This window comes from Elephas maximus, chromosome 2 (assembly GCF_024166365.1).
Source record: "Elephas maximus indicus isolate mEleMax1 chromosome 2, mEleMax1 primary haplotype, whole genome shotgun sequence".
NCBI lineage: Eukaryota > Metazoa > Chordata > Mammalia > Proboscidea > Elephantidae > Elephas > Elephas maximus.
The window spans coordinates 160,813,323-160,829,336 of NC_064820.1; the positions used below are offsets into that span (position 1 = coordinate 160,813,323).

Here is a 16,014-nt window from a genome sequence, read left to right on the forward strand (position 1 = left end):
ATCAGTTACAGGGAGGGTCCCCAGTACTCCAGCTTGACCCATGCGCCCCCTTTTCTTGTGAGCCCAACACACCCCTCTGGAAGAGCAAGACCTTATTACAACCCCAGGGAAAATGTCCTGGAAATGAGGGTCATGGGGTCAGAGGGGAGAGGGCAATTTGTACACTGTATTTCTAAGTGAAAATACACAGGCGTCAGGAACTGAGATCACAGGTAATTGCTGAAGGAATGCCAGCCTGCCAAATCTTTCTCCAACGCTGGTTACCCCCGAGGAACACGGACAGGTAAATTACCTATGATTGGATTTATTAGGGCTATTTTTAGAAAAATGTCAGAGGTTAATTCTCCTGCAATTATTCCCCTGCAGGGCTCCAACAATTGCTACCAAGAGTGCAAATGAGTTTAAAAAAAAAAAAAAAAAGAGGCAGGGGGATTATGAGTACGGCCTTTGACAGAGGAACATCCTGAAGATGACTCTGTCTATTCCAAGAAAGCATAGAGGAAACAGTGAAGTGGAAAACTAATTACCCCTGAATAATTCAAATCTCAAATCTTTTATATCATTTCAGGATTCTCTCTGTCTCCCTGATTTATTCAGGTAAGTGGTGTAAAATTCTCCACTTTACATGTAAGTGTCCTTTTGCATATATGAAAATGCTACTAATGGTCATTTTTTTGTACGGGAGTAAAAAAGAATAAAGCATAAGTCATAGTTCCTCTTTCAAGCTAAGCACATTTAAAAGGACAATTCCTGATTTCTCGCTTTGGCCTCCAGGCATAGCAAATTCAAATCCCTCCGGACCGCACGGGTAACTTTACGGAGTGACGCAAACCAAGTGAACTAGAAAGCTTGTGTCTCCCTTCGAGGGACAAGTGGCTGCTGAGTTGCAGGCAGATATTTCATGTGTTGCCAGATGTTCAGATCTTTTCTTAAGAAGCTTGAAATCTGGATTTTTATACAAAAGTTTTTACATTTTAAATATTAACAATTAATTATTATTTTTGAACACCGTGCCATTAAAAAAAAATCATATGGCTGTGGGTTGTCAGCTTATGACCTCTGGTCTATAGAGTCTTCATTCAGAAAATGCCACTCCATTCCTTATCGATGATCTAAACTGGAAATCTAGTCCATTCACTCAGGAAAATCCCTTTAATGAATGCTCTCTCTCATCTTAGTTAATTCTCAAAGGAAGTGCAAAATTAAGCTACGTGGTTACTAAGTTCCCAATATAAATTTAAAAGTCCCGTTGATATAACAATTGTCCATGAGTTGAACAGTAAGAAAGCCCAGCAAGGCTGGGAAGCCAGCCACACCAAATGAATTATTTGACCACTTTTCTTTGTTATAGTTTGTTCATGTTAGCAAATTACTCTCATGTTCAGAGGAGAGAAAATGGCTTTTTTTAATGTTTGCAGTTGCTGTAGAAATACACGTCTAACGTTAGTCACCATTGCCAGCTCTTCAGAAGGCTTCAAGGACTAATGAGTTGTTAGCAATGGGCTATTCACGGACACTCCTAACTTGGTAGAACCAACCATAGACATGGCTGTTTCTTTTCACTTTCAAGCTTCTGTAAGGTTCTAAGGAATGAGTCAATGTTCTTAAGCTGCTCAAAACACAAATACCTCCGAGAGAGAGACAGAGAAAGAGGGAGGGAGGGAGAGAGAGAGAGACAGAGAGAGGATAGCAGGGAGGAATGAGAGGGTGGTGGGGATAATAGTGCCTGCTCATGTCTTTAGGACTTAGATTCTCCTGAAGAGCACTGGCAGCGTGTTACTACCAGAGTTCTGGGTGGGCTGCAGTGCTCATACATTTAGAACTAAAAGATGGGACTTCCTTCTGAGTGAAGCTGAATGTTGGAAAAATGAGTTTTTCAAAGGTGAGCACCTGGCTCAGTTACAGAGAAAAGGTCACTCAGAATGAAATGAAATCTGCTCTGCCCAGGATAACATATTGTTTTTCAGTCCAGATTCACTGTGAAAATGTCTTCACTCTCCCAAGATCCATTCATGCCAAAACTAGGTAGGATTCACGCTCATGTCTAAGCCACATGATATAAGCCAGGAGTACTAGAACTCTGCATTTTGGCATATTAGGCATGGTCCCAGCTCATAAAAATTTCTCCTTTACGTTTCTCAAGTGTTATCATCTTTTGTGCTATGTATCCCTTAGAAAACTTACAAGAGAAAGGGTAAGGAGCATGGTAGGATTCTGAAAATCCTTTTCTCGCCTAATCGTTACCTTTATTTTAATCCTGCCAGTCAGCTGGGCTGTATATTAGGTTGTTTATATCTAGTTATTGTCTACTTCCCCTGAGAGCATATGCCATTGCAGCTCCAGTTAATACCTATTTTGAACTTTCTTTCCTGAGTCATTTATCATTACTAAGCCAGTAGGTGTAACTAAAATACCTGACTGCCCCATCCATCTCTGCATATCTTCATCTATGACTATTTAATAATTGACGCAAAACTCATGAATCACCCAGCATTCCAATTTCAAGATACTGAACTTCTGATACAAATACTCTTGTGTCTGCAATATGTTCTTTGGCAGAGCAGTTTAAATTGGAAAACATGTGCTACTTAAGACAAAATAACTTTTGGGAGTATAGAAAAAGGATGTGGTAATAATAAACTAGCAAACTTAGAGATGATAACTTCAGCTGAAATCCTGGTCAACAGAAATCAAGTCATCAAGTTCAACATGACTTTGGCCTTTAAAATTATAATTTTATATTGCAACTCAATATTTCATTAAATGTCCATCTGAATCACACTGTTGAGCAGGAAGCTATAAACTTGAGCATTTTGCCTGTTTTACATAGATGTAGAGAAAGTGTACATTGGCTAAAAACAAAACAAAACAAAACACTCCAAAACGAGAAACAGTTAAGGAGGTCAGATGTAGTTAAAATGTTTTTCAATAAAACCTGGGAGATAAGAGGCTCGCCCTATCCCACATCTATTTGTGCTGATTTAATTCCACAATTTGGTGGCCTGGTAACCTCATTTCTAGTTCAATGGGCACTGTTAAGACAACATTTTTCTCTTTGAAATCAATCTCTGCATCCTACAAAAGATCCAGACTGTCAATTTCATACATAAAGTCCCCATTTACCTGAACCATAGAAATTGACTTAGCAATTATCATTCATGTGATTGTAAGGCTGAAGAAAACTGGAGGGGTCCTCTAGTTCATGCCCCAGTCTCTATATTTTACAACTCTAGAACTGAGTCTAGGCATCCGTGGGTGGCACAAGTGGTTGAGCACTCAACTACTAGCTGAAAGATTGGCAGTTTGAACCCACACAGACTCTGAAACTTGCTCTTGAGCATCGAGCAGCTAAAACAAAGGAAGAATTGATGAAGTAAAAGAACTGAACAGAAGATTTCAAAGGGCATCTCGAGAAGACAAAGTAAAGTATTATAATGACATGTGCAAAGAGCTGGAGATGAAAAACCAAAAGGGAAGAACATGCTCAGCGTTTCTCAAGCTGAAAGAACGGAAGAAAAAATTCGAGCCTCGAGTTGCAATAGTGAAGGATTCCAGGGGCAAAATATTAAACGACGCTGGAAGCATCAAAATAAGATGGAAGGAATACACAGAGTCGTTACACCGTAAAGAATTAATCGATATTCCACCATTTCAAGAGGTGGCATATGATCAGGAACCGACGGTACTAAAGGAAGAAGTCCAAGCTGCTCTGAAGTCATTGGTGAAAAACAAGCCTCCAGGAATTGATAGAAAATCAATTGAGATGTTTCCACAAACAGATGCAGTGCTGGAGGTGCTCACTCGTCTATGCCAAGAAATATGGAAGACAGCTTCCTGGCCAACTGACTGTCAGAGACCCATATTTATGCCTATTCCCAAGAAAGGTGATCCAATCAGATGTGGAAATTATAGAATAATATCATTAATATCACACACAAGCAAAATTTTGCTGAAGATCATTCAAAAACGGCTGCAGCAGTATATCGACAGGGAACTGCCAGAAGACCCTCAACGAGGTGGATTGACACAGTGGCTGCAACAATGAGCTCAAGCATAACAACGATTGTAAGGATGGTGCAGGACCAGGCAGTGTTTTGTTCTGTTGTGCACAGGGTCGCTATGAGTTGGAACTGACTTGACGGCACCTAACAACAACACTAACAGAGGTGCCTTTGAAGACAAGCCTGGCAATCTGCTTCTGAAAGGTCCAAACCAAATCAACAACAACAACAACAAAAACCAAACTCATTGCCATCTAGTCGATTCCGACTCGTAGCGACCCTATAGGGTAGAGTGGAACTGCCCTATTGGTTTCCAATGCTGTAAATCTTTACGAAAACAGACTGCCACATCTTTCTCCTGCAGCGGCTGCTGTTGGATTCAAACTGCTGACCTTTAAGTTAGGAGCCAAGCACTTAACCACTGTGCCACCAGGGCTCCATCTGAAAGGTCACAGCCTTGAATACTCTATGGAGCAATTCTACTCTACAAACATGGGGTCGCCATGAGTCAAAATTAACTGTTGCGTGCCATTGAGTCAATTCTGACTCATAGCGACCCTTCATGAATTGACTCTATGGAAATTAAAAACAACAGTACGAACGAGTCTACGCAATGCCAGAACACCAGGTTGAGGAAACCAAAACCAAGCCCATTGCTGAGTCGATTCTGACTCATAGCGACCCAATATGACAGATTAGAAGTGCTCCATAGAGTTTAAAAGGAGCTGCTGGTAGATTTAAACTGCAGAGCTTTTGGTTAGCACTCTTAACCACTGCACCACCAAGGCCCCAGGTTGAAGGAGGTACCTGGACAATTAGGCAATGTGTAGTTGTTATGGATTGAATTGTGTCCTCCGAAAAGTGTGTCAACTTGGCTAGTCCGTAATTCTGAGATCTGTGTGATTGTCCACCATTTTGTAATTTGATGTAATTTTCCTATGTGTTGTAAATCTTACCTCTATGATGTTAATGAGGTGGGATTAGTGGCAGTTATGTTAATGAGGAAAGACTCAATCTGTACGATTAGGTTGTGTATTAAAACGATAGAGAAGTGAGCAGAGAGACATTGGAACTCACTCCACCAAGAAAGCAGTGCCAGGCGCAGTGTGCATCCTTTCGGCCCTGGGTTCCTGTGTGGCGAAGCTCCTAGACCAAGGGAAGATTGTTGACAAGGACCTTCCTCCAGAGCTGACAGAGAGAGAAAGCTTTCCCCTGGAGCTGGTGTCCCGAATTTGGACTTTTAGCCTACTAGACTGAGAGGGGATAAACTTCTGTTTGTTACAGTTATCAACTTGTAGTATGTATGTTACCGCAGCACTAGATAACTAAGACAGCAGTCAAATTGCAGATCGATTCTTTTGATAAAACCATGGCTCCGTTCAGACTTAGAGAGGATGTAAACACAAATTCTATTGATGGAGTAAGATCTTACTGACCAGGTCATCAGCACTGGCCTCTCACCATCAATCATAGGGATTGAAATGAGAGGGTAATGCAATTTAGCCTTCAGAGTCTATTAAATGCTTTGTCTTTCATCCAAGAAACATTTGGTACATAATAATATGAAGTAATTTACCCATCTTGTATCAGCTGACTAGCTCTTTCTCGATATTCTATTCTTGGCTTTAGTCATGATGATTGGGTAAGGTCTAGGCTCAGTTTTCCATTTCTTCAGCTAGGACAAGAATATCGACAAGGATGGAAAACAGTTTTCAAAGTGGATGACAATGATGAAATGGTAGAAGTTGCCAGAAGGGTTATGTTGAGAAGGATTTGGAAGGTCACTTCTAGGCCAAGGTGCTGTGACTAACTGGCAATAGTTCCTGCAGGGGGGAGAGGTGGCATGTGTATCTTTTGTCATCTCTGCATAGGGGCTGCTAGATAGATTGGCAAGTGGCAATGACTTTGTGGATTATTAAACAAGCAGGGGAATTCTTAGGCTTCCTCCCAAAAAACCAAACCCATTGCCATTCAATCGATTCCAACTCATAGTGACTCTATAGGACAGAGTAGAACTGCCCCGTAGAGTTTCCAAGGAGAGCTTGGTGGATTTAAATTGCCAAACTCTTGGTTAGCAGCCATAGCACTTAACCACTACGCCACCAGGGTTTCCATATTCTGTATAAAAAAAAAAAAAAGGAAATATGTAAAGTAATAGGAAGCTCAATTTGTCAATATAACTTTGTTGACCGCATCACAAACTAGGTTTATGCAAGAGGTTTTTTGCCCTTTGTTCTTTGCCATTTGTCTTTTAATGGACTATGTTTTAGTCCTTGGCTCAGCAGCATTAACTTCCTAACTTGACACTACCTCTCACATTCATTTGGCTTGGTTCCTAGTGACAGAAACAGGAAATAAATTTCTGAGGAGTGAAAGCAAATAGACCTACTAATCTTGCTTACCAATTCCAATCTATTGGCAGAAGCTGCCTATTGAGAAGAATTCTGAGGTCACAGCTGGGCCTGGTAGGAAAGAGTGCTGTGATCAATTAGTCACGTGTGTCATAGTTAAGGGTGGGGAAAGAGTGTGCACACATTCTGCATGCTTGCTATCTCTGCCCTAAAAACCCAAAAACCAAACCCAGTGCTGTTGAGTTGATTCTGAATCATAGCGACCCTATAGGATAGAGTAGAGCTGCCCCATAGAGTTTCCAAGGAGCACCTGGTGGATTCAAACCGCCGACCCTTTGGTTAGCAGCCGTAGCACTTAACCACTACGCCACCAGGTTTTCCATCTCTGCCCTACCGTGTGTAATATATGCTTTCTGTCTGATCCAGGCTTGATTCCTCTGTTACCAGACCTACATCTGGTATCTAGATACTGGATCCTTTTCCTTTCATGTGGATATAATTAACTCTGTGCATCCTGGTTTTAACTCTAACCTGGTGCTGGTATTCCTCTCATATGAAAGAATGCAGGTAGAAGTGTCCACCAGCCCCAATTCTCAAGATCTTATCACAATTACTGCTTCCTATTTACCCACAAGCACAATTCCAGAAGGTTGTTGTTGTTAGGTGCTGTCGAGTTGTTTCTGACTCACAGCGACCTTATGTACAATGGAATAAAACACTGCCTGGTTCTGTGCCATCCTCATAATTGTTGCTATATTTCAGCCCATTGTTGCAGCCACTGTGTCAATCCATCTCATTGAGAGTCTTCCTATTTTTCACTGACCCTCTACCTTACCAAGCATGATATTCTCCTCCAGGGACTGGTCCCTCCTGATAACATGTCCAAAGTATGTGAGATGAAGTCTCGCCATTCTTGCTTCCAAGAGGCACTCTGGCTGTACTTCTTCCAAGACAGCCTTGTTAGTTTTCCTGTCAGTTCGTGGTATATTCAATATTCTTCACCAACACCATAATTCAAAGCCATCAATTCTTCTCTGGTTTTCCTTATTCACTGTCCAGCTTCCACATGCAATGAAGCAATTGAAAATACCATGGCTTGGGTCAGGTGCACCTTAGTCCCCAAAGTGGCATCTTTGCTTTAAATACTTTAAAGAGGTCTTCTGCAGCAGATTTTCTCAATGCCATATGCCGTTTGATTTCCTGATTGCTGCTTCATGGGCATTGATTGTTGAAATCCTTGACAACTTCATTATTTTCTCTACTTATCGTGATGTTGCTCATCGGTCCAGTTGTGATGATTTTTATTCTATGTTGAGATGCAGTCTAGAAGGTGGCACTATTTAAATGTCAGTCTGCTTCTCTAGATCAAATTCATTAAGAGTAAGTATTGTATTGTGGCAGACACTCTTGTTAGCTACTCCTTCCTAGTGCCTTTCTTCCTTTCCTGCCTCCCACTGTAGAGGCTGCCAAAGCCAGATACTTGTTTTCCAGCTTCCCTTGTGGCTAGAGATAGCCATGTGACCCAGATGGAGGGTGGAGGGTTGGGGGAAGGAGATTCTGTGAAATATTTTATTCCCTAAATAAAAGGAAAGAAGCAATTGAGGGGAGGCTTTCTGGCTGCACTGATTACTCCTTTCTTCCTGCCTCTGTATGTGGTTATATGTGCATATTATTTGTGGAACTGAGGCAGCCATCATATGATCATGAAGTAACAAGCAAGCCTAAGGACAGAAAGCCAAGAGATTGAGTATGACAGATGGAAGAATGGGATGATGCCCTTGATGACATCATGGAGCTGTAAAAACCTACCTTAGAATAGCTGAGCTTTGGACTTGACAAATAATAGATGACCTAAGGTTTAAGCCATCGTTAGACAAATTTACTGTCACTTGCAGCATACTAATAGATATGTCTTCCCATCTTTGTTTTCCTCTTAGCAGTTAGCACAGGGCAAGGTTTTTAATAAATGTGCAAAAGGAAAACATGGACTCTTGTCCATGGGATTTAGGAGTCCTATGAATTAGAGGACGAGATAAGAATATACAGTTGGTGAAGAGGTGGAGCTCCTGGGGTAGAATCCTGCAACCTCCCTGCACAAACTGTCACATGTACATTTTGGTTTCATTCTATCATACAATCAATTTTCCTTCCCACTTGCCTGGCTCCCAGTATTGAGGTTGTTTGCTTTCTCTCTTTCTCCTGCTGTGGCAATGGTGCATTATCCTTCAACCATTCAAATGTGAAATCAGCTTACTGGGATAGAATGCCAACTTCAATTTATTCACGGTGTCCATCGTAAAATTATGACTTCAAAGGGACCTAGCCATGCCCTCTCTAGGAGCCAAGCTCTTCCTGGTAATAGGCAGGAAGCCCACCATGCTTGCTGAGCTGTGAAGGTCCAGATGGTGGGAAGCAGGTGAGTAATGAATGCCATGCTGTTCCCATTAAAATGCACACAGCTTCCCGACACTGACCAAATCCCCAGCACCACCCAGGTTTGAGACGATCCAGGGACATGTGAGCTAATGGAGATTGCCTTTCATTCATAATAATTTCTAGCTACACAGAAACCTAAAAGAGAAAAATTTCCTACAGTTGGAACAAAACTTGCCTAAAGGGCAAAGGAGTCTAAATATTAGAAGTCCTCTAAGTACACATAAACCCAGTGGGAAACTCCTAGCAGCCCTAGCTTGCCTACACGCCTGTGTGGTTTACAGTGGAATTTTCTGTCAAGGTGTCTACCATCTGTCACCCACTCTTTCAAAAAGCAGACTGGTAATTAACTGCTCAGATGATGCAAACTCTGTCAACCTCTCACCAAACATTGAGATCTATTATCTGCACAACACGCAGCATCTACATCTGACTCCAAAGGTAGTGGGACACCAGGTTCACCATGAGAAAGCTCATCACATCTGCTGGGCACAGAAGTTCTTGGGCAGGCATTGCACCACTCAAACACACTTAATGTGGCATCTCTTAGGTACTTCTTTGGTCAGAAATTTTGCAATGTCAGAATGCTAATAAGTGCATAAGATAGACACCTACTCTGTGGGAGTTGAAATTTTCAATGCTTGTGGCTTGGCTCAAATATTACTTCTGTAGGAAAGTCTTCTTTGACTTCTCTCAAGACTAGGACAGTTTCCCTTTATCATGCAGCCTCATTGCTCCTCATAGTTGTCCCTGGGTTGTACAAACAATTAAGAACTAACTGAAAGGTTGGAGTTTTGAGTCTACTCAGAGGTACCTCAGGAGAAAGGCTTGGTGATCTACTTCCCAAAGATCATAGCCTTTGAAAACCCTGTGGAGCACAGTTCTATTCTAACACATATGGGGTAGCCATGATCATAATCGGCTCGATGGCAACTGGTATTGTTCCTCATACTTCTCATTCATAACGGTTCTCACCACTTTACCACCAGCATTCATCACAATGGTAACTGGATCCTTTTAAATGCCCATCTCCATCTCTAAACTGTAAACTCGAGAAGGGGCTTGTTCATTACTGAACCTTCAGTCCCTAGCTGAGTGTCTTAGCATATAACACATGCTTTTTTTTTCTTTAATGGTTCACTGAATGAAAGCCAAAGAGAGTCAGTATAAAAGTGGACTGACATAGAGAGAATGGACATTTGTAGGATGAACAAATACCCTAAGCAAAATATCAATTAACAAAATATTTATGCTGGATAAATATTAGAAAAAAATTTGAAGATGTGAAGCAATTGGAATAGTGAGTGTTGTATGATTTTAGAAACAGACAGACCCGTCAGTAAAGAACAGGTTTGACTTTAAAAAGCCTTTGTAGTGTCGATTGGGATTTAGGAGTCCTACGAATTAGAGGATATGAATACACAGTTGATGAAGAGAGGGCACTTCAGGGGTAGAGTGCTATAGAGGGCTTGGAGATGTTAAGTGAGACAGCCCAAAGTGGATTTTGAGTAAACAGGACTGAGATACAAGGGATCTGTTTGCTGAGCATCTACTAACTGCCCGTTATCCGGCTGGGTACCAGGGATATACTAACAAACAAAACAGATATGGCCCTTGCCTTCAGGGAGCTTTCAACCTAGAAGGTTAAGAACTAGTGGTAGATTAGGATAGAGGCAAAAATGTTGGGGGAGAGGTTGTTAAAAGATGCTGATAATCGAGGTCTTTGAGCCACAAGGTAAAAATCTTAGTTCTGACCTAGAGGGCAATAGGAAGTCACTACTGGAACTTTTCACATCCTCACCCACATCCCTGCATTCAAGTTATATTTTGTATTTCTCTAAAGGACAAATGAAACACTAAATGTAATAGGTGTTTCTTTTGTCCAACTTTAGATGGGCCTAAAGAGATGAATAAAGAATATGGTAGGAAAGGATTTGGATTTTTCCTCCTAAAACATTAAGTTTTTATGTTAAATAAAATAAAAATGTCGCTAATAGTTTACAAGGTGTTTTGCTATGATGGTTTTTCAATGGTTGTAGGAAAGAAAATGGGAAGTATTAGAATCAAATGTACCAAATACAATTCTATGAATCACTTTGTATTTCTCTCTGTCTGTCTAGTAGTTACGGTATTTTGAGGAATATCTAAAACATTACTCTCTTTTGAATAATATGCATATTTTAAAGCAATGAATGCAATACCTAAGTAGGTAATCAGTAAAAGATAGAATGAATAAAATAGCATTGATTTTTATCATCAGCAAGACCCAACCTTTAATAAATATTCACCAGGCAAAGCCACTACAGTACATCCCTTACAGCTTTTTTCCATTCACTGGAAATTGGGTATTCAGAAAATCTATTGGGATTATACTTGATTTCATGTTGTACTTGATTTCAGGTATCGGTTTGTATACTAATGAATAATATAAAATGTAGAAAAGCAAGAAAGACTAAAAATTGATATATTCATTCAACAAATATTCATGGATCACCTACTAAGTGTCAAGCATCATTCCAGCTTTGGAGATAAATAAATAAAATATCCCCCTTCATGGAACTTATAATCCAGTTGAGGGGAAAAGACAATAACCAATCAACATAGTAAATTATATGGTAGTTAAGAACTATAGGAAATAATAGAGTTAAGTAAGGGGGATTCAGAGTGCTGCAGGTAGCAAGGGGGCTGCAATTTTAAATAGGGTGGTTGTGATATGCCTCATTGGGAAGGTGACAGTTGAGTAAAGACTTAAAGGTGGTGAAGGGGTTACTTACGTAGATATCTGTAAGAAGAGTGTCCGGGCAGAGGGAAAAGCCAGTGGAAAGATCCGAAGAGGGAATGTGCATGTGTCAAGGGACCAGTGTGGCTGAAAGCAGTGTTAATAAGCGGACAAGGATGCAGAAGATGCAGTAAGAGAAGTAAGATGACTGGATTGTGTAGAGTCTTGTAGCCCACAGAAATAACTTTGGCTTCTATTAAGAGTAATATAGAGGGCTTTTGGAAGGTGTTGATTAGAGGAGAGACAAAAATAAATTTGGCTGTAGTGTTGAGAACAGACTATAGGGCACTGAGGTAGAATCAGTGAGTCTACTGAGATAATCCAGGTGAGAGATGATGGTGGCTTAAACCAAGATGATGGCAGTGGAGGTGGAGAAAAGTGGTCAGATTCTGGATATATATTGAGGGTAGATATGATGGGATTTGCTGATGGATTGGATATGGGATATGAAAGAGAGAAGTCTAGATGATTCCAAGGTTTTTGGCCTCTGCAACTGGCATGACAGAGTTGACATCACTGAGTTTGGGAAGTTTGTCAGTAGATCCTGCTAGTGTTTTCGGAGAAAACCAGAGGTTCAGTTGCAGGTGTGTAAAGGGTGAAAGGCTTACAAAATATGTACAGATGTTGAGTAGATAATTGGAAATAGGAGTCCAGAGCTCAGGAGAGGGTTGTAGACTGGTGATATAAATTTAGGAATTATTTAGCAACCAGGTGGTATTCAAAGCCACGAGACTGGATGAGAGCTCACGGAGTGAGAGTTTTCAAAGAACAGAAGAGGACCAAAGGATGACCCTTTAGGCACTCCAACATTTAGAAGGCTGGGAGAAGAACAACCAGCGAAAGAACAGAGAAGGAGCAGCCAGCAAGATAGGAGGAAAATCAAGAAAGCTTAGTGTCCTAGAAGCCAAGGGAAGAGTAGAGAAAAGTGATCAACCATGTCAGCACTGCTATGGACAAGGTAAAAGAATAGAGTTGAAATTTGGATTTGGCATCATGAAAATCACTTTTGACTTTGACTAGGATAGTTTCAATAGGAGTGTGGGGGTAGAAGCCTAACTGAAGTAGGTTTTAGAGAGACTAGGAAGAGAGGAATTGGAGACAGCGACTACTACTGACAACCCTTTCAAGGAGTTTTGCTGGAAAGCGTAGCAAAAAATGAGGTGGGAGATAGTAGGGGAAGTAGGGTGAAGAAAGTTTTTAAATAATGTCTAAGGAATAACATCATGCTTATATGTTGATGAGGAAATTCATTAACGATGAGGAAAGTTAATAGTGAAGAAGAAAGAGGTTGGAATTGCTAAACGAATAAATGAATGTATGAATGGACAAACCAGTAACTGGGACTGGTCTGTCCCTAACAGTAGAGATAATAAAATCTGTACAGGTTCAATTCTTGCTGTTGTTTTAAGTTGCCATCAAGTCAATTCCAACTCATGGTGACCCCATGTGTACAGAGTAGAGCTGTGTCATAGGGTTTTCAAGGCTGTGACTTTTCAGAAACAGATCACCAGGGCTGTCTTCAGAGGTGCCTCTGGGCAGGTTAGAACAGGCCAACCTTTCTGCCTGTAGTTGAACATTTAACAATTTGTGCCACACAGCGACTCGTATTCAATTCTTACCCACAGCCAAGAGATAGACAGGAAGAAAAATGCTATATCTTAATTCACGGTTTAATACAATTATATTTAAAAAAAAAAAAAAAGTATTGTTGTTCACAAGCATTAGTATTTCAGATTTATGTGATTACTATGAATGAAAAGTAACATCTTATTTTTCTTTTTGTCTCTTAGTCCTTTCTTTCTGTTCTCTTTCCTATTTTCACTCTCTCGCCCCTCCCACCCTTCTTTCCTCTCCAGAAGCGAAGAGTAGAAAGGAGCATTCCTTCTGCCACACTGGTCAAGGTCTATTACCCTCTATCTGCCTTCCAGGGAGAAAGCTGCTCATCTGTACAGTGCTTTAAAGCCATGAGAAATCTCCCACAAGATCACTTCCACATGGGCAGCCTGACCTCCTGATGGCCTTTCTTGAGAGACTTTTACCACGATTTCTAATATCTGATAGGAAAAAAACAAGCCTGTCAGAGGAAAAAATCCACACAGACACATCTTGCCCTGTGGAAGATTTACAGACACTTTGCTAATGGCCAGGACCAGGTGATGATGCCAGGAACTTTCCAGGTGATTTGTAGATCTTCCTTCCAGGAAGTCAGCATTTAATGGAAAACTCTCCTAGCCAGCCGGTACATTCCTTTACTACAATGTGACTACAGGGAGTGGATTTAGACTGTCATGCAGAAGACACATGGAAGACTCACTGAAATTAACTCATTATTGGCTTAGCCTCAAGATATTTCAGTGTAAGAATAACACGTCAGTACTGCACAGTTTAGAAAAGCATGGTTTTGTTTGTTTTTTTGAATCTACCACTCACTAAGTTGGTTGAGTACATGGCAGACATAGTACTAGACACTACATACAATAGCTCCTTAAACCTATGTAACCACCTTCATTTACTGAATATCTACTCTGGCCAGGATCTGTACTTTGTGTCATATTATGTTATTTAGTTGCCATTCAAACTCTATGATTTTAGTATCGTCCCCTATTTTTCATATGAGGAAAGGGGTGACTCAGAAAGGGTTAATAAATAACTTGTCCAAGGGAAGACTAATAATTAGGAGAGCTGGGATATGAATTCAATGCTGGTTCTAAAGCCCATGCTCTTAATCTTCCCCTTGCATCTCTCTCCTTTTCCCTCCACTTCTCTTATTTCCTATTCTCACTCCCTTTTGTCTATCATTCCTATTTTTCTTTCTGGTCCTTTCTTAACCTTTCCCCTTTGCAGTTACAGGCCTTACTGCTTAGCATGGCAGAGTGTGTCTTTTTGGGCTCAACCTTAGTTTTTCTATCCTACCGTCTGTATTCCTCGTCACACACCTGACATTTCAGCAAAGTTTATCTCTTTGGGTTCCCTAAGCAAATATGGTCTTTTGCTGAGCTACTTTCATGGCATTTCCTTTACCTGAGGCATCTTTTCCATTACTTGTGTCTGCTGATGTTTCATTCTATTAGACAGTATGCACCTTGAGGGCACCATCTTATTTACTATTTTAGTCTGGTGATCTAGGATAGGGACTGACACCTAGTAGGGTTGCAAAACATACCTTTTAACTGGCTGAACAAAAAACAAACAAAAAACCCAGATACGTGAATCCTTCAAGGCCAGCTCAAATGCCACCTATCCACGAAGCTTTCCGTGAATTCTCCTGATGGGAAGAAATGTCTCCCTCCTCACAGCTCCTACGACTCTGTACTTTTCACATGCTACCAATGACATGCTCACTTATTTGTGCACTTGCCCTGTTTTCCTTAGTGAAACGCTTTTCCTTGACAGCAGGGATCACATTTTACTCATCTTTGACTCTGATGAATAAAGAAATGCAAAAACTGACCCCTCTCTAATCATACAGTTTACCTTAGCTCTTGATATTTTTTTGGAGAGATCTTCAAACTCTTTCAGGGCGTAATAAAATCTATGGATTCTTTGCCGGCAAATCTGTACATTTTTATATATGAAATTCTGCATCCTATTGTCAAGGGACTTGTGGGTCCCTTGAAGTTAAGAACCCTTGCTCTAGAGGGATCTGTGACCATCACTCCACACCACCCTGCTCCCAAACCTTTGACTACGCAATTCCTCAATCTAGAATTAATTCTCTTAGAATTTATTTTCTATCGCCTTCCTTTAAAGGCCTAGTTGAAAGCAGTCTCTTCCAGAAACCAAGTTAATATAGTTCCACTTAAAAGCTTCACTAACCTAGCTGGCATCTTCTTATAGGCATGACTCATCTATATTGGATTATTGTTGCAAAAGTTGATAGACTGCTTGAATATACTGTGTGTGTGTACTGTCTCCCTAACTAGATTCTAAGTTCCCTGAAGACAGAATCATATTTATTTCTTTAGTAGAAAGCATCTCTCTCAGTAGCTAGGATTTCATTCGGTGAATAACACACATGACATAATCAGCAAACTGTTAAAGATTTAGGATTCTCATGGGGACAAGTGATTGTTGGCCCACGTAATGCATATGACAGCTCTCCCCTAAACTTAAAGTCACACATGCTCCATTTTTGCCTACAGCTTATTGCTTCTTTTTCTTCTGTTTTTAACGGTTCATTGTTCTAGGCTCATAGCCTGGGACTCCTCTGAAATTAAAACCAGTATTTGGAAAATCAAGCACCAAGGCCATTTTCAGAAGCACTTCCTCCAAGCCGAGGGGTGGAAATAGGATCATATTTCCATGTCTCCAAGAACTCTGCTTTTGGGGAACATTTCACATGCTGATTTTGACAATCCAAGTTATTGCTACTAGAGAATATGGAGGATCTTAGAGCCTGGAAAAAACAATAACTATTAATGCAACAGTGAAATTTCTTTCTCTAACATAC

General features: G+C 40.6%; 1 protein-coding gene across 8 annotated transcripts in view; it reads right to left on the reverse strand.

Moving 5' to 3' along the window:
* The window catches only part of PPP2R2B (protein phosphatase 2 regulatory subunit Bbeta), a 500,931-nt gene that overhangs the window by 136,058 nt on the left and 348,859 nt on the right, over window positions 1–16,014 (reverse strand). The gene's annotated exons all lie outside the window — the stretch shown is intronic.